Source organism: Callithrix jacchus, chromosome 3 (assembly GCF_049354715.1).
Source record: "Callithrix jacchus isolate 240 chromosome 3, calJac240_pri, whole genome shotgun sequence".
NCBI lineage: Eukaryota > Metazoa > Chordata > Mammalia > Primates > Cebidae > Callithrix > Callithrix jacchus.
The window spans coordinates 89,139,366-89,158,556 of NC_133504.1; the positions used below are offsets into that span (position 1 = coordinate 89,139,366).

At 39.6% G+C, this 19,191-nt stretch overlaps 1 long non-coding RNA gene across 2 annotated transcripts in view; it reads right to left on the reverse strand.

Annotated features, from left to right (window-relative positions):
- Nucleotides 1-607: 607 nt before the first annotated feature.
- Nucleotides 608-19,191, reverse strand: part of LOC118152227 (uncharacterized) — an 87,513-nt gene continuing 68,929 nt past the window's right edge. For both annotated transcript variants that reach the window (XR_013532999.1, XR_013533000.1), the window contains exon 8: nucleotides 608-936. This is a non-coding gene — a long non-coding RNA (uncharacterized LOC118152227). The remainder of the gene's footprint in view (nucleotides 937-19,191) is intronic.

A 19,191-nucleotide genomic window follows, 5' to 3' on the forward strand; every position in this document is an offset into this window, starting at 1 on the left:
TCTCTCTAATATTATTTTTCCAGTTTTTCTCTCCCCAAATTGCTCTTTTTTTTCCAACAAAAAGTGACATTTGGGATTCAGATGATTTTTGGTTTTTTTTTTTAGTCTTTCCCTTTTAGGTATTTTTCTATTTTTAACCTGGGTGCAGTGGCTCACACCTATAATCCGAGCACTTGGGAGGCCAAAGCAGTTGGATCGATTGAGCTTAGGAGTTTGAGACCAGCCTGAGCAACATAAAGAAAACGGTTTCTACAAAAAAATCTAAAAATTAGCCAGGCGTGGTGGTGTGCACCTGTGGTCCCAGCTACTCAGGAGGTTGAGGTGGGAGGATTGCTTGAGCCTGGGAGGATAAGGCTGTAGTGAGTTGAGATCACGCCACTGTACTCCAGCCTGGGCAACAGAGTGAGACTCAGATAGATAGATAGAGAGAGAGAGAGAGAGAGAGAGATAGATAGATGATAGATATGATACATATATATATCAGGCTGCAGATACATATATATGTATATATATATATATATACACTTTGTTTACAGAGCACTTATCTACAAATTATAATTTTAAATAGCTCTTATTTGAGAAAATTATAATTACTTAGATAATAAGAGAGAATTCAAAATTACTTTAGAAAACAAAACAAAAATAAGCCTTCAATTTCTCCCTCTTCTGGAAGCTCAGCAATGGGAGGAAATCTATGGAGAGGAAAATGACAATTCTTTGTTGGATAGATGCTTCTTACTTTGATAGAAAAATGTTGCAGGCCACCAAAATGGCTTGGTTGAAAACATCCTCATGGTGGTCCACACAAGCCTTCTGGAGGAGCAAGAGGATGAGGTCCTGGTGTCATGAACTATCCTTTTGGATCCACCAGCATCACAGGAGGTTGCATTGGAGTTAGAGGTGGAAGAACAAGGGCCTGGACACCAAGATGAGATTCTGATAAGAGAGAAAGAAAGAGGTTTCTTCGATGACAGGTGACCTTTTGCAGAGGACCCTGCTGGGTTATTCTCAGCTGGGTGCTCTAATGCGAGAAGCCACCAGTGATTTCACGGCTTGATTTTTGCCCTAGTGACTCTACATTTCCAGAAATGTCAGCCCTCAATCTGCCTGGAGCTAATTATTTCGATTTATTTGTCTAGATTTGTTGTTTTTTGTTTTAGCATAAAATCTATTCCACTCAGAAGAATTGGTTAAATGGAATTAACTTTTACCAGTCACCTCTCTTCAAGCTGTTTCTGATCACTCATTATTAAGGCTGACATCTTTTAAGGGTGACTTGAAATCACTAAATGTTCATCTAAGTTTAAACATCTCAAGAATTTTACATTTTCTTTCAAATACGTTAGAAAGTGCATAGCAAGGTGTTTCCCTTTTCTCACAGTTAATATTTGAGTAAAAACTTTTGCCCCCTCCAAAAAAAATTACCCCAAATCCAAGGATTGCTGCCCATGCCATCATTTCCCAAAGAAATATGCAATAATGAGGTCCCTGGATTCAGGTTTTCTGCTGTCACAATCTCATACAAGGAGAAGCCTGAACAAATCTAAAGCAGCACACAGCCTCTCTGTGGCTACGATGACTAACACAGAGCTGCTTCTGGTTGCCAGTGTCCTAGGAGTCACAACAAACAAGTAGGACACTCTACATAATTCAACCTCATTCCCAAACTGCTCCCAGTAAATGGGAAAACACATCAGTTAAGCTGATCAATGGCAAAAGAGAGGCACATCCAAGGCAGAGCTGTTCAGTGTTTTCTTTCACTCCCTCCTCCTTCCCTCTTTTCCTCCTTCCTCTCTTCCTTCCCCTCTCTCTTTTTCTGTCTATCTTTCTCTCTCTCCCCCACTCCTCGCTTTATTAAGGAACAGACATACAATAAACTGCCCATATTTAAATCATACAATTTGACAAGCTTTTGACATATTTATATAGGTATAAGCCCAACATCACAATCAAAATAACAGACATTTCCATCACCCCAAATTGTTTCCTTGTGGCCTTTTGTAATTCATTTCTCCCCACTCCCAGTCTGCAGACAACAACTAATCTGTTTTCTGCCACTATAGATTTGTTTACATTTTCTAGAATTTTATATGAATGAAATCACAGAGTATCCAATGCTTTTTGTCTAGCTTCTTCAGCCTAAGAATTTTGAGATTCATCCATGTTATTCTGTGTATCAATACTTCATTTTATAGTAGTATTCTAGTATCTGTATATACCACAATTGTCTTAACTATTTGCCTATTAATGAGCCCAGTTCTACAAATAAAGCTTCTATAAACATGCATACAAGTATTTGTGTGAAATATGCTTTTCTTTCTCTTGGGTAAATACCTGGGAGTAGAATGTCTATGTTATATGGTAGGTAGATGTTTGACATTTTAAGAAAGTGTCACATTTTTTGTTAGAATTGGCATTATTTCTTCCTTAAATGTTTGGTAAGAATTACAAGTAAAATCATCTGGACCTAGGGTTTTCTATACTACAAAAATTTTAACTACAAATGTAATATCTTTAAAAATATAAGATTACTTAATGTTGTCCCAACGTTAATTAATACTGTTTGGGGTTTTTTTCTTTTACTTTTTTCTTTATTTTGTTTTCCTTATTGTTTTTTCAGTCTTTTTTCTTTCTGATTTGAGATAGTTTCTATGGCTATGCCTTCAAAATCATGAACCTTTTCTTCTGCAGTGTCTAATCTACTATTCATACCATCTGATATATTTTTCATCTGAAGCATCAATTTATCATATCTAGAAGTGTGATTTTGATCTTTTTAAATATCTTCCATGTCTTTCCTTATCATGTTCTTGCTTTACTCTATTTTCCTGAACATAAGAAGTATAATAGCTCATTTAACATCCTTATCTACTAAATTTATAATTCATGTCATTTCTGTGTCTGTGTGTTGATTGATTCTTCTCCTCACTATATTATGTGTTTTCCTCCTTCTTTGCTTGCCTGGGAATCTTTTATTAGATACCAGACATTGTGAATTTTGGGTCATGGGGTAATACATTTCTTTTGTTATTATGTTTCTTTAAATATTCTTGAACATTCTTCTGAGAAGGGTAAATTACATAAAAACAGGTTTGTTAGGCAGATCTAGAACCACATTTAGTGTAGAGCTTGACTGCGCTACTAAGGAAATGCCTTTCTGAGACCTCTACTCAATGCCCTACGTGTTAAGAGGTCTTTCCACCTTGAATTTTGGTGAGAAGATGAACTATTCCTGGCTTTGTGTGAGCTCCAGTGAGCTGCTTCCAACTGATTCCTTCCCCAGGCACAGAACTTTCCTTATATACATGCGCTGATCAGTAATTAGGTAAAGACCTGGAGTACCCTCTGCATCTCTCCAGAGCATTTTCTCTGTTGCTCTTTCCTGTCTGTATTCTGACCTGTGAATTCTAGCCAACTTGGTCTCTTCAAGCTACAAACTCTCTCTCCTCAACTCAGGGAGGATAGCACCGAAGCCTGAAAACATTGACCAGGCATCAAGCTGGGCCCGTCGTAGAGCTCACCTAATTTGTTTCCCTTCTGTTACACATGACGGTCCTGTACTATCTATTTTTAAATAACATGATTTTTCCACATATTTTTGTCCTTTTGCTAAAGTTGTTTAAGGCAGAGGGCAAACCCAGTACTTGTTACTCCATCATAGCTCATTGCAAATAGCTGATTCAGGGGATATAATGCCAGGTTCTGAAATCTGAATTATCATTTCTAAGGGTTAATGTTTAATAGTTGCTACAAATTTCTCAGTCCAACCCAGAGTCATGTATGTGGACTAAGTGAATTCCTTATATAATCCCTATTTTCATTCCCATAAATTATGGTTCTAAGTATTATTGTGTTTTATGCCACATTTTCAGATCAAAGCTCAATGAACTATTGCTATTTTCTCTCTAGCTGTGTGCATGTGTGCATGTTTGGGAGGTGTTCCTGTAAACACACTGCATATATATTTTGTATCCAGCTGTGTGCCTGGACTTAGGCTTAAAAGAAAACTTATGAGTACACTTTGTTTAATGCCCATAAACAGGAAATAACTACTTGTTAATTCATTAATTAGAATCCTATTTATGGAAGTATTGTAAAGGATAATCCTTGGTTTGTGTAAGTGAGGTCCTGCCGTCAGTATGGAAAAAATATGGAGTGAGGTCCTGCTAAGAAACCACCTGGGAACTTCACTGCACAGCCAGACAGTCTCTCAAGAGCCCTCTGCACTACCCATATCTAAAGATTGGGTGTTACTCTCAAAGGCATTAGCTCCTAGCTGGACTAGAGCCTTGTATGAGAGTCAGTGGACTGTTGACCTGCCCCCTTCCTTTGACTCTGTTCCTAGAGCTGCCTTGGCTGCCTGCCCAGACCCTTGACAGCTGCTCGAGTTTGAGCCCACCTTGTTTCTCATGCCTGACTGAACCCAAGACCATTCACCTATTCTTGACTTTTGGTATAAACTTTCTAGCCTCCTGTCTGCCTGTCCACCTGGCCATTGCTTGGCCTGATGCCCAGCATATACTAAAAGCAAAAGGCAGGATATAGGAATCTACTTGTTTCCTCTGAACTACACAAAGTCAGCCAGCAGGCAAGAGAGATGAATATGGTGCATATTTATAAAGTTAAATGAACCAATGACACAGCTACAATATTAATGCAATTGAACAGAACATTTCTTAAGCCAAGCACTATGCAGAGGTCTGTAAGACAAGCTGAATAAGTTATTACATTAGCCTTGATGATGAGCCCTCACCCTATAGTGTGGGAGACAGGCAAGAAAACAGATTGTAACATACCACTGAGGGGACCATAGCTTCTCTGTGCCTTCCTCCTTTCTAATTCATTACATATATATACATATACATATATACACATACATATACACACACACATATATATATGTTTGTACAACAGACTACTTGACACCACCAACACCTTGCCCAGACTGACGTCTACCAGCAGTTTATATGCCTGTGTTTCTAACTAAATTGGAAATTCCCAAAGAATATGGGTCATGTCTTACTCCCTCTCTTGTCACTCTCAGTGACTAATATAGATTTTCCTTGAATTGAAATATATGCAATGCATATATATAAGGGTCTACTACAAAGTAATAAATCCATCATACAAGCAACACATAATAAACTAAAGCATACTTCTTGATAAATAGTAATGATCTTGACTTAAGAAAATATAGATTGTTACAGTTCACACTGGGAAGTGTTACAAAGACTAACAAAGTAAACACATTAAAGGTTTTCATTGTTCACCTTCCGGCAAGGTGCATCTTTAATATATGTGTGTGACCAGGTTACATCCACATATAAGCAACCCTGGCACTGCCAGCACCACACATTTGGGTGACTGACAAGATGGCAAGTAGAATTCATATTTTCAAACAAGAAAAATCCTAGCTCCTGCCACTGCTACCATTTTCTGGTTCCTTGGCCATGACTTCAGCTACCATACCTCTATCTTTGCCTGGAGGAGAGAGGATAACTCCAGATAGTTTTGTGCCTAGGCAGTGGTAGCAACGGTTTAGCAAGCAGTCAAGGAAAGGCAGGATGGGGCGGGGGATGGTGGTGGTAAGGCCAACTTTGGTTAGTACTCTTCCAAGTGACAAAAAGCCAGACTCACACTGCTAGAGCAGTCAATAAATAATAAAGGGAAAATGTTCATGCTTCAGGCACAGTGAGACTCAGGGGGCTCAAACAATGTCATCAGAACCCTGTCCCTCCATCACATGGCTCTACTGTCCTCCACATTGGTTTCATTCTCAGCCTTCATTCAGCTCATTGAACAATTCTCCCTTTGGTGGAAGCTGAATGCATATTTTCCAAAAACTTCTTAACATGGCATTTGATAATGAATAAAGGATAAATGAAATTGTTTAACCACTCTTTGCTTTAGTAGGCTGCAATGTCAATCTCATTGACAACTAAAAGAATTAAAACATGATCTAACCAAGAGAGGGCTGCCACCTTCTATTTTAGCACTCTCTGAACTCAGTGGTGGTCAAGTCTCATAAATGCACACTATGTTATACAAAATGATGGATACACAGTTCTGTAAGTCTGTTTATGGATCCTAACCTTAATAAGTAGTACTTACATATTTTATGTCTTGAAGTCCATGATAGGATTTATAATCCAGTTTGTATATGTGTGTTTTGGAGTCTGTTTGTTTGAAGACAGGGTCTCATTCTCATTCTGTTGCCCAGGCTAAAGTGCTATGGCACTGCCATAGCTCACTGCAGCCTCGACCTCCTGGGCTCAAGTGATTTTCTGGCCTCAACCTCCCAAAATGTTGGGCTTACAGGCCTCAGCCACCATACCCAGGCTATAATCCAGTTTTTAATTACATTTTATATACTCAGTTGCCCATTTGTCATGGTAAAATAATATAATTCGGTTTTTGCTCTCATCTCTGCATTGGCCTGGCTTGGCACACAGAATTTGCAAGATTAGATTGTGTTAATTCAAGTATTTTTCTCCAGCAGAGTGCTTGGTCTGAAGTAGATGAACAATAAGTGTATTTTAAATTAATGGCTTGTATCTTCAACAGTCTGTCAGTCCCTGCTATTTGCTGACTCTGCCAGTCCCTGCATACCTGCTTGATGACTCATCCAACACATTTGGATCATATGCTCTGTGTGTGTGTGTGTGTGTGTGTGTGTGTGTGTGTGTGTGTACCATTCTCAAGTGTACAGATTGATGAATTTCTACCAAGTGAATAGACTTGTGTGACCACAAACAAGCTCAAACATTTCCCAGAAAGGTTCCCTATGCCTCCTTCCAGCCAATACTAGTTGTCAGATAACAATAGTCAGATAACTACTATTCTGATCTCTATCACTGTAGATGAGCCTGTTTTTGAACTTCAGATAATAAAATCATGCAGCCTATCAGTGATCTTTGCTGTGTAACAAACCACCCTAAAACTTAATCACTTAAAACAACCACCATTTCATTTGCCTACAGTTTCCTGGGTTAGCAATTTGGCTTGGGCTCAGCTGGGCAGTTCTTCTGTTTGTCTCACTTTGGGTCATTCACATGGCTGCAGCATCTGATAACCCAATTTGGTGCTTTATGATCTGATGGGACCCAAATAAATCTCTTTCAACCAATAGCCTCAAACTGAAAACAACCCAAATGGTGTTTTTGTGGGCTGTCAGTTGGGCTGTATGTCTTTAGCAGGGTGGTCTGGGCTTTATCACATGGCATCCATGTTCCAACAGAGTGATAGCTGCAAGCCTCTAAGGTTTAGGCTGAGTAGTCACACAATGTCACATCGTGTTGAGCAAAGCACTCTGCTGGAGAAGCAGCCGGCATTCAAGGGGCAAGTAAACAAACTCTGGTCTCCTGAGAAGAGTAATTGCAAAATATATGACAACATTTTTAATTCACCATATACAATACGCACTATTTTGTGTCTAACTTCTTTCAGTCAACTTCTTGTCTGTGAGATTTATACACGAGATTGCATGTATTAGTAGTTCATTCTTTTGTATTGCTGTGTAGTATCATATTATATGAAAACACCACAAACCATTTATCTGTTCCACTGGTGATGGACATTTGTGTTGTTTTCAGTCTGAGGCTATTCTAAATAAGGCTGCTGTGGATATTCCTGCTCATGTCTTTTGGTGGACACAGGCACTCATTTTTATTGGGTATATACCCAGGAGTGAAATTATTGGATCATGAGGTATGTGTATGTTTAGCTTTAGTTGTACTGAAAAATATTTTTCTAAGTGGTTACTGCAAAGTATTTTGGTCTAGAAGTTTCACAGTGGCTTTGGAGACTATTTCAACACCACTACCCATGTGTTTTCTTGGGTTCTCAAACAAAACTATGGATTGTTTGTCTTCTGTTGGGGACCCCTGCTACTCCTTTAATAATAAAATGATTTCAACATAGCCATTTCTTAATTCATTTGATCCTAATCAAATTTCCTTGAGCAAAAAAAATCAATCTTTTTTTTCCTAATTGTGCAGAAATATATGAAAAATCTAGTCTGTGTAATTGACAAGGTATCCAGCAGCTGACTCAGACATGATGAGAATCACACCAACATCAAGGTAGGGGAGGCGAGGAAAGGGAAGGAAATTAGTATGTACTGGAGACCTACTACACGATAAGCACTCTGCTGTATATTCTGCCTATTGAATCATTTAATCACCACAGTACTGTGAGGCAGGCTTAATGATTCCACTTTATAGATGGGTAAGTGAGACTCAAAGAGGTAACCTAAAATCCCACTCACTTGCCAAGTGGCAGAGTCTAAATCTGAGTTTTCATATGTAATACCTAGCACTATATCATTATCAGTGTGAAATAAGTATCTTCAAGACGACCAAGATTCATGAATTGTAGCAGATCAGGCTGAAACTAATTGCTTGATTCGAACATGAATATATTGAGGTTCAGAGAAAGCCAAAATGACAAGCACTGCAAACTCCTCAGCAAGTCCTCAAAACACAAACTAAAAATGTCTCATACAGTTCGTTATGAATGACTTTTCAAACCAAATTTCCTCCACTTCTCTCAGCCTGCCCAGGAGTGAGGATCGTATTGTGTGGTTGGAATAACCCAGAGTTCAAGGAAAGCATACCTGAGTCCACATTCATGCATTCTATTTCCTCACAGTATTCTCCCAGTTCTAAATTCTATCTTGCCCCTAGATTGCAGCCTTTCAAGCTCCTTGATGAAGCTCTTTGTGCCTTGTTAGAGTCCCTATTCCCACCTTCACCATTCATCCCTCACTCACTCTGACCCCTGGCATTGGATGAGTTTGTCTCTCTCCTGTGCACACTGCACAACGACCTCATAAATCCTAATGTCTTTGCTTAGTCCTTTCATTGGGCATAACACAACCCATCCTAACATATACATGGGACATGATTGCCATTTTTTTTTTTTTAAGACAGGATCTCTGTCTCTCAGGTTGAAGTAAAGTGATGCGATTTAGGCTCACTGCAACCCCATTCTCCCAGGCTCAAGCAATCCTCCCACCTTGGTCTCCTGAGTAGCTGAAACTATAAGCACGCACCACCACACACAGCTAATTTTTTTATTTTTTGTACAGACAAGGTCTCACTATGTTGCCCAGCTAGTCTCAAACTCCTGGACTCAAATGATCCGCCTGCCTTAGCCTCCCAAGGTTCTGAGATTACGGAGTGAACCACCGCACCCAGCCGATTGGCAATTTAAGAAGTATTTCTTAAATTGGCCTGCCTTGTATGCTATCAAAACAATGTGCCTCTACACACAACTGTTAATTCTCCCATACTTCCACACATACACACAAATGAGCACACACAGACACACACATTAACACATACATACAATGCAACTCTCTCTTCGTGGAAGATAACCAAAGTCCTTGTCCTTTTCAGTCTGTTATTAAACGAGGCATTTTTCTTCTGTCAAAGTTGAATCGTTTTCATAATTACCTAGGCCTTTCTTAAGAAAGAAAAAAAAAAGCAAATAATCTATGCATGCTGCAATTGCCTCAGTCTTTGAAGTGCTTTTCGAGGCTGGGGTTCACTGTGCAGCTTTAAAGATCTCTCACCCCAGGCTAACCAAAAATGAATGTCCTTCTCCTGATAACTACCTAAAAAAACACAGGACCATGCTGGGCAGTGGTTCATGCCTGTAATCTCACCACTTTGGGAGACTGAGGCAGGTGGATCATGAGTTCAGGAGTTTGAGACCAGCCTGGTCAATATGGTGAAACCCTGTCTCTACTAAAAATACAAAAATTAGCCGGACATGGTGGCAGGTAACTGTAATCCCAGCTACTCAGGAGGTTGAGGCAGGAGAATCGGTTAAACCCTGGAGGCAGAGGTTGCAGTTAGCTGAGATCACACCACTGCACTCCAGCCTGGGCCACAGGGCAAGACTCCACCAACAGAACCTGAAATTTTCTAAGTTTTTAGAACTTTTACCCCGGGTGACACCTGGAAAATGTCTGTGAAAAGGCAACACTATGTTGGAGTTTATTTTGGAGTCTGGATGTGTGATGATTAAGAGGACAGGCTCTGGACATTTGAATCCTAATCCTACCACTGGCCAACAGTGGGGAGGTTTCTTCACTTTTTAGAAGATAGAAATTGTATTAATTAATTTCATATTACTGCCATGGGACTTGGAGAGAGAACTCACAGAAAGTGCTTTGTACAGTGCCTGGCACATAAGACCTCAATACACGTTAGCTGTGATTATTTCAGCAACCTCGGTCAGCACCACCACTGCATCTTCAGCCTGTCTCCCAATCTCCTTCCTCCTCCTATTGCTGAAATATTGCCCTAGATGGAAATAGTCACCATCTGTCTTCACTTCATTCTGTCTTCACTCTCATTCTGATCTGGCTCAACCCAAACCTTCTCCACAAGACGAATCCCTGAACCCTACTGGGCTGTGTCACCATGTACTGGAAACCTCTGTTCTAATGTAAACACACACCTTCTTTGTTCATTCTCCTCAACATTGGCTTATGCCTGAGGATACCATTTCTCTTACAACCCTTCCTCATGGTAACCACTCACCTTATGACCCATCGTCTTGTGAGGTGAGCATGCTTCAGTCACAATCAAGTCTCTCCCCACATCGGCTTACTCCTGAAATCAAGGCCATTCATAAATAGTACCTTTCTCCATTTTTGTTGCTGCCATGTATCTTAGCTTTTTCACAAATTAGACCTGGTTAAAATTTTGTTTTTATTTATACAATTATATAACATTAATGGGTGCATGAAATTCTGCACCAGGCACTGGGGAAATAAAGGTAAATAAAACCTTATTGAGGCTATAAAGGAAATACCTGGTGAACAGGAAGAAGGCAGATACATGACAGGAAGATAACCATATAACTAGCTTTATCAAGGAGATAAGTACTGGTATAGTGGAAGCTCAAACCCTAAAGGTACCTCAATATCTACATGTCAATTATTCCTCATATTTTCTCGATTATCTCAACTATTCGTCTTGTGCTTCCTATAAAGAGACTCTCAATTTAGATCAGGTGATCTATAATTTAGAACTGGACACTTCCAAGACCTGAAACGCAAATTTCTTCTCTTTGCTGATAACTTCCAATCCCTACTAAACTTGCTCTCTGCTCTCATTTTCCTTCTATTCCTAAAACATTCCCCATTCACACTATTCATTGGTCCTTTTGAGACCTTTTCATAATCTCTATTTATTGCCATTAATTCTACTAGCCCAAGCTCTCCAGCCTTACTCATCTTAACAATCCCTAACCTGGGTCTTCATCCATACTCAAGTTTCCTCCCAAGGTATTAACCATTACTGGAGACACTAATTTTTTTTTAATCTTTGAAAGCTCTGAATAGCTCCATTAAAATTTATATACTCAATTTCATCCTTCCCCTTTTCCTACTCAACAATTTTTAATTCCATAATCCTCAATCACATTCCCTACAAAGCCAATTCTACATTATTCCTTTTCTCCAAATCCTCCTACCACCCTGCCTCAGGTCATGGGATGTCCCTTTCAACTTCCCCAGTTTCTCCTCAAAATGTCTTTAAATTTTTTTCCATTTTTCTTCTTTCCTTCCCAGCACAGAGAATGGTTCCCGCTTTCCATACCTTAACCATCCCTTTCCCCTTAAGCATCCCTATCAGCTGCCAGTCCATAGGACTGTTCCCTTTCTCCTTCTCCACTGAGTCTTTCCTCTCAGCCAACAAGCAAGTTCAGACCTCTCTTCCTATCCTAGAAGAGCACTCTCTCTTCTTCTCTTCACTGAAAACTTCTTAAAAGAAATCTACACTTGCTGACTTCTACTTCCTGACCACCCGCTGCTGCCCCATGGCTTTGCAATCTGGCTTCCAGCCCTGTGGTCTAATAACAGTGCTTTAGCATGACCACAGAGGAGAATACAGGATCCTAGAAGGATCACTTGAAACCAGCATTAAAATAGAACAGAGTTAGGCCTTGTCACTGGAATTCTCACAAGAATTAACCACCACCCAAGTCTCACAGTGGTGTGTTGTTGATTTTAAAAGAAAACAAAAAATGTTCTTAGTTGCTTTTCTGAAAGAGAAAGAAACTCCAGGATGTAAATTACAAATCATATGGCACTTTTTCATCTTCCCTCCAATACTCTAACTTTAGAGCATAATGACAATATATGGTGATTTATATAACTATCTTGATTTATAATCAGTAACATTTTTCCATTTAGCATAGAATGAGTCATATCAGATCTTGAGGGTCATACAGTACTCTTATATTTGTTAAAGTAGTTTCCAGGAATGGTGACATGGTTTGGCTCTGTGTCCCAACCCAAATCTCATCTTGTAACTCCCATAATTCCCATGTGTTGTGGGAGGGACCCAGTGGGAGACAATTGAATCATGGGGGTGGGTCTTTCCTGTGCTGTTCTCGTGATAGTGAAAGGGTCTCACGACATTGGATGGTTTTAAAAACAGGAGTTTCTCTGCTCTCTCTTTGCCTGCTGCCATCCACATAAGATGCGACTTGCTCTTTCTTGCCTTCCATCCTGGTTGTGAGGCCTCCTCAGTCATATAGAACAGTAAATCCAAAAAGCCTTTCTTTTGTAACTTGCCCAGTCTCAGGTATGTTTTTAACAGCAGCGTGAAAAATGGACTAATACAAGTGGTTATGAGTTAATTTAACAAATTCTTCCACTAAGCCAGGAAAATAGGGAATTAAAATTTAGAAAAACCTATCTAATGTGAAGATATAATATGTCTATCATCTCTAGCCCCTTGGTCCTATCTAACCAAGAACCAAGATACACACCCTTCTAACTAAGAATAAAATTCAATATTAATTTTCTGTTTTGGTGAGTTTGGGGTGGTTTGTACATGTAGCTGGTTCCAACCAAGCCTTTACTGTGGTTCACTTTCACTACGATTCCGCTGACAATGACTTCTAATGTGTTCCTGTCTTGCAAAATGTGTCATTACTCCTGCCTTAACATATCTATATTAGTGTCATCATCAGTTAACCCCATGCTTGCCAATTTCACAATATAGGGTGCTTTGCAATTATTATAATGACATTCAATCATAATATAAGAATCAACTGAACCTTCAGAACACTTAGGGTGTGGGCTGTTTGCCTGGTATCCCCATGTTTTAGACAACTAAGGAATTTTCTATTTTTGCCTTCTGCTTTATGCCTCATGCTATGTAGGGTGATACCTGAAAACATCTGCAGAGTGTTGTAGAGTGTTGTAAAATGACAGTTTTGTCATTTTAAACAAATTGTAAAATAATTGACGTTTCATTATTTTAGAAAAAGGGTGAGACGAAAGTATGATTTGAAGAGTGTTACTACTCATAATTCTTGGTTCATAGATTTTGTTTTTTAGAGTGCTCCTTTTATGGGTACTTTTTTTTTGAGATGGAGTTTTGCTCTTGTTGGTCAGGCTGGAGTACAATGGCATGATCTCGGCTCACTGCAAGCTTGGCCTCCCAGGTTCAAGCGATTCTCCTGACTCAGCCTCCTGAGTGGCTAGGATTACAGGCACATGTCACTATGCCCAGCTAATTCTGTATTTTTAGTAGAGATAGGGTTATTCACCATGTTGTTAGAGCTGGTTTCAAACTCCTGTCCTCAGGTAATCCACCTGCCTTGGCCACCCAAAGTACTGGGATTACAGGCATGAGCCACTGCACCCAGCCTATGGGTACATTTTTAAGTAGAAGAAGCTCATTACAAAGACTATTCATGGAGAGAGATCCAAGATGACTGATTACTAGCAGCTCAGGATTGTAGCTCCCAGTGAAAGCGCAAAGAACAAGAGGACACCACATTTTCAGACGAATTTTTGTTGCTCACGGACCAGGAGATTCCCAGCAGAGGAGCCCCACGGGTCACCAGCACGACTCTTATGGCCAGCATGGCAGTTCTTGGTGCAGAGTATACGGGACTGGGTCCCCTTTTGGTCGACGTTTGGAACTCCAGGAAGGCAGAGTCGCCTATTCAGCTGATTGAAAAAGAGACTCAAGAAGGAAGCCATACCAGAGATTCCCCGGGCAGAAAAGCACCATGAATCTTAACGCCACTGTTTTAGCTGGCACAGTGGGTTGCTCAGATTCTGGCACTGAGAATCAACAAGTTGGACGTCCACTCAGAGAGCTAATTTGAAAGTCAGTAATTACAAAGGTGACAGGTGGATAAATTTACAATGACGGGAAGAAACCAGCATGAAAAGGCTGAGAATACTCAAAATCAGAATGCCTCTTCCTCTACAGGGGATCATAGTTCCTCATCAACAAGGGAACAAGGCCTGATGGAGAATGAGTGCATTCCATTAGCAGAATCAGGCTTCAGAAGGTCGATAATAAGAAACTTCTGTGAGTTAAAAGAACATGTTCTAGCCCAATGTAAAGAAACTAAGAACCTTGAAAAAAGGTTTCACGAAATCCTAACAAGAATAGACAATTTAGAGAGGAATATAAGTGAATTAATGGAACTGAAGAATACAATACGAGGACTCCGCAAAGTATGCACAAGTTTTAACAGTCAAATTGATCAAGCAGAAGAAAGGATATCAGAGGTCAAAGACCAACTTAATGAAATGAAACGAGAAGACAAGATTAGAGACAAATGAGTAAAAGGAATGAGCCAAGTCTCCAAGAAATATGGGACTATGTGAAAAGACCTAATTTACATTTGATTGGTGTACCTGAATGTCATGAAGAGAATGAATCCAAGCTGGAAAATACTCTTCAGGAAAACTTTCCTAACCTAGTAATGCAGGACAATACACTCAACTCCAGGTAATACAGAGACCACCACAAAGATATTCCTCAAGTAGAGCAACACATAATCATTAGATTCACCAGGGTTGAAATAAAGGAGAAAATTCTAAGGGCAGCTAGAGAAAAAGGTCAGGTTACCCTATAAAGGGAATCCTATCAGACTCACAGCAGAAACCCTACAAACTAGAAGAGAGTGGGGATTAATATTCAATATCCTCAAAGAAAAGAGTTTTCAACCCAGAATCTCATATCCAGCCAAACTAAGCTTCATAAATGAAGGAAAAATAAAATTTTTTGTGAACAAGCGAGCACTCAGAGATTTCATCACCACCAGGCCTGCTTTACAAGAGCTTCTGAAAGAAGCACTATATGCAGAAAGGAACAACCAGTATCAGTCATCCCAAAATCTAACCAAAAGGTAAAGAGTAGCTCCATAATGAAGAATCTCTATCAACTAATTGGCAAAATAGCCAGCTAGCATTAAACGACAATATTAAACTCACAAATATCAATATTAATCCTAAATTTAAATGGATTAAATGCCCCAATCAAAGACACAGACCGGCAAATTGAATAAAAAGTCAAAACCCATCAGTACGCTGTATCCAGATCCATCTTATAAGCAAGGACACAAAAAGACTCAAAACAAAGGGTTGGTGGAAGACTTATCAATCAAATGGAGAGAAAAAAAAAGGAGTTTTAAATTTGGCTCTGACAAAATAGACTTTAATAGTAACAAAGACTAAAAGAAACAAAGAAGGACATTACATAATGGTAAAAGGATCAATGCAACAACAGGAGTCAATGATCATAAGTATTTATGCACCCAGTATAGGAGCACCCAGATACATAAGACAAGTTCTTAATGACTTATAAAGAGACTTGGACTCCCACACAATAATAGCAGGAGACTTTGACACCACATTGTTAATATTTGATGGATCAACGAGATAGAAAATTAACAGGAACATCTATGATTCGAACTCAGACCTGGAACAAGTAAACTCAGTGAATATTTATAGAATTCTTCACCCCAGGTCCACAGAACATACATTTTTCTCAGTATCACATTACACCTATTTTGAAAGTAACCACATAATTGGAGTAAATCACTCTTCAGCATTTGTATAGCATTTCAGAGACTTAAATGAAATATTGGTTGGCTATTTGTTTATTTTCTTCCCTTGTTCCTTCCCGTCTCCACTGTTAAGCACAATTATCGGCATAAAAGAGGTTTTTAACACCTATTTTTAGATTGTATTCCAGCCTGGGCAATAGAACAAGACTCCTGTTCTCTCTTCCCCTTTCTTTTTCTTTCTTTAAAAAAACAAAACAAAACAAAACAAAAAAGACTATTCACCATCACATAACTAAGCAAGAAAAAGGGCTGAATGCTGTTTGAAAGTATCTAAAAAAACACAAGAGAAAGACAGCCAATTACATGGAGGCTATCCACTCTACTGTAAGATCATGAAAGTAGAAAAGTACAGATAGCCAGAACTGTCTCCTAGGTTCAATAATCTAAGAATACAGAGTAAAGAAATTCTGCTTATTTTTATGTTTCACCAAGAGTATATTCAATTAGGAAACTTCATTGTTAACAATAATGCACCTTTCCATGGCTATTTTCTGGCAAGCAAAATCAGAAGCCTAAGGTAAAACTCCTCTACACCATAATTAAGGCTGGAATACATCTTATTCTTTGTCCAACACAGCTTACTTATGCAATGTCATTCACATACCAAGGGAATTCTAGTTACAACGAAATACAAGCCACAGGGACACTATAGAAATTTCCCACAATTATTTGTTCCAAAGTAAATATATTTCCTTTGATTTTGACAAAACCATAAAACACAGAAGTGTATTGTGAGGCTCTATTTAGCTGTATGTTTACCAATACCCTGGAGGCTTTACTCTTTGAAACACAACTATATTACATCATGCTGTTTCATCTCTCTTCACTTGGCATGCATATGTATTATATCTAACAAACATCAGCATGGCAAAACAATGAACTAATTCATAAATCAAGGTTCTGTTTTATATTTCATTTGTGAGGGATAATCATGATTTAGCTTAAATAAGACTCCATGCCTTGATTAAGGTTTCAAACTATGAACATGTTGACTGAGCCTGGGTCCCTGATATAACACACAGAAAACATGGAACATTCATATTCTCTTTGCAGAAGGAACTCAAAGGTTTTAGCTCATATACAGCATATGAAGGAACAACAGAGTATACAGAAGACCACCATCCTGAGTGTTATCACTACTTGGCCATAACAACAATAACTTCATTTTCACTGAACTTTGTTTCCTCTTCCAATTAAAAAGCCTTTCAAATGTTTGAGTCTCTGTAACTCAAACTTCCATAATCAAATAATTACTTCAAGGGAGCACTTTGCTTTCAACTTAGATGGCCATCTTCTTTTTTCTCTCTTCATCTATTTTATTATATAATGGGTTAGATGAGATTATGAAATAGTGCTAAATTTTCACCAATCACACAACTAAAGAAGTCTCACTACTTCATAGTTTCTATTTGTGGTTACCTTTTTATTTATTCATTCATTCAGTAAATACTGAGCAGGCACTAACCTTCCAAGAAACAATACAGAGGACCTTGGAGTTCCATGTCCTCCTTTAGCCTGGTTTATTCTCATCCATTCTCATGAGCACACCTTAGCTTTATTGCCGCCTGGAATTGGGCCACTCTGAACTCATAAATGCAAACTACATCTTCCTATGTATGCCTCTCTTCTTTTCCTTTACTCTTTGTAAGCCTATCCTTTGATATTACTGACACCTTTAGTTCCTCATCACTTGGATATCTCCAAACATACCTGGGTTCAGACACCAGCTCATTAATAGTTAATCACTCTATCAACACTCTAGCCAGTATGCTTCTTTCTGGCCTCCTTGGTCATTTCACTGCCTTCATTATAACCATCCCTAGCTCAGGTCAACCCATCTGGACCCACAGAAGCTGCAGCAGAATGGCATGGACCCAAAGTCCTGGCCCTTGGAGTTAGTCTGTGGTTTGTAGCTGCTTCTGTCACTTGCAAGCTATGTGACTTACATTAAGTTATTAACCTTTACAAGCCTCAGTTTCTCCATCCAAATGATGGAGATAATGAGTGATACCTGTGTCACAGCCTTCTTATGAGGAATATAGAGCAGGCAATTGAAGCATATAGCATAGCTCCCTGCATATAGCAGACATGAGTAAATAGCAACTAGCAATATTTTCCCTATATCTTGTTCAGGACTGCTAAGCCTTTCTGGAGAAAATTGCATATTCATGTGGCTGGGCTCCATTATAAATTTATGAATTCCAATCTCAGCTGGGCCCTCAAGGGTTTCTCATCTACTCCATTTCCGTTCTCCATACAAGCTGTTCCAAACCTTTACTGCTTTCCTCAAGGGTCCTCCCAGCTCCCTGCTTCCCTCACTCTCAGCAGGTGGCCTAACCTCCCCCTCCCCTGAGATAACAGGTGTCTGTGAGCAAGTGCAACTTCCACTTCGGTCCTGACTTCTCCAATCAGCTCTGTCTTCACGTCTCTTCTTCCATTTCATGCCTCTCTCAGACAAGAGGTATCCCTGCTCACTTGATCATTACCTAAATGATTCAAGAAGTATTTATTGAGTGCTACTGTATATCAGGTCACAGCTGGGTGCAAGCCTGCCTTCAAACAACTATACTGTTTGTTGTTTAGTATAGGATGAGACCGATCAGTAAACAAATAGAAAATAAACAGTGAGACTCACGCTCCAATTGATGTAAAAACACGTACTCTCCAAGACTTAGAAAGTCAGCCAGGACAGCTTCCCGTGGAAGATTGCAACTGTGCTAAAAGCTGAAGGAATAATAGCAGTCAGGTTGGGGGGAGGGGGAGGAAGCTTTAAGTTAAAGAAAGTGGGCCAGGGTCAGTGGCTCACACCTGTAATCCCAGCACTTTGAGAGGCTGAGGCAGGCAGATCACCTGAGGTCAGGAGTTTGAGACCAGCCTGACCAACATGGAGAAACCCCATCTCTACTAAAAATACAAAATCAGCCAGGCATAATGGTGCATGCCTGTAATCTCAGCTACTCAGGAGGCTGAGGAAGGAGAATCACTTGAACCTAGGAGGCGGAGGTTGCGGTGAGCTGAGATAGTGCCATTGCATTCCAGCCTGGGCAACAAGAGAGAAACTCCAACCCCCCAAAAAAAAGTGTGGTGTACAAAATCATAGAGATGTGGAAGAGCCAGGTGATGGCCCTGGATTTCATTATAGATGTATGATACAGGGAGCAGCACAGCAGTTGGATCTAACAGCAAGGCTCAATGCTCAGTTCATGGCACCAAGGGTGACTGGCATGGAGTAGCCAGGCAGACCCTCCTGCCCTGCTCCAAGGCATGTCATGTTATAGAGGATGATCAGGAAAA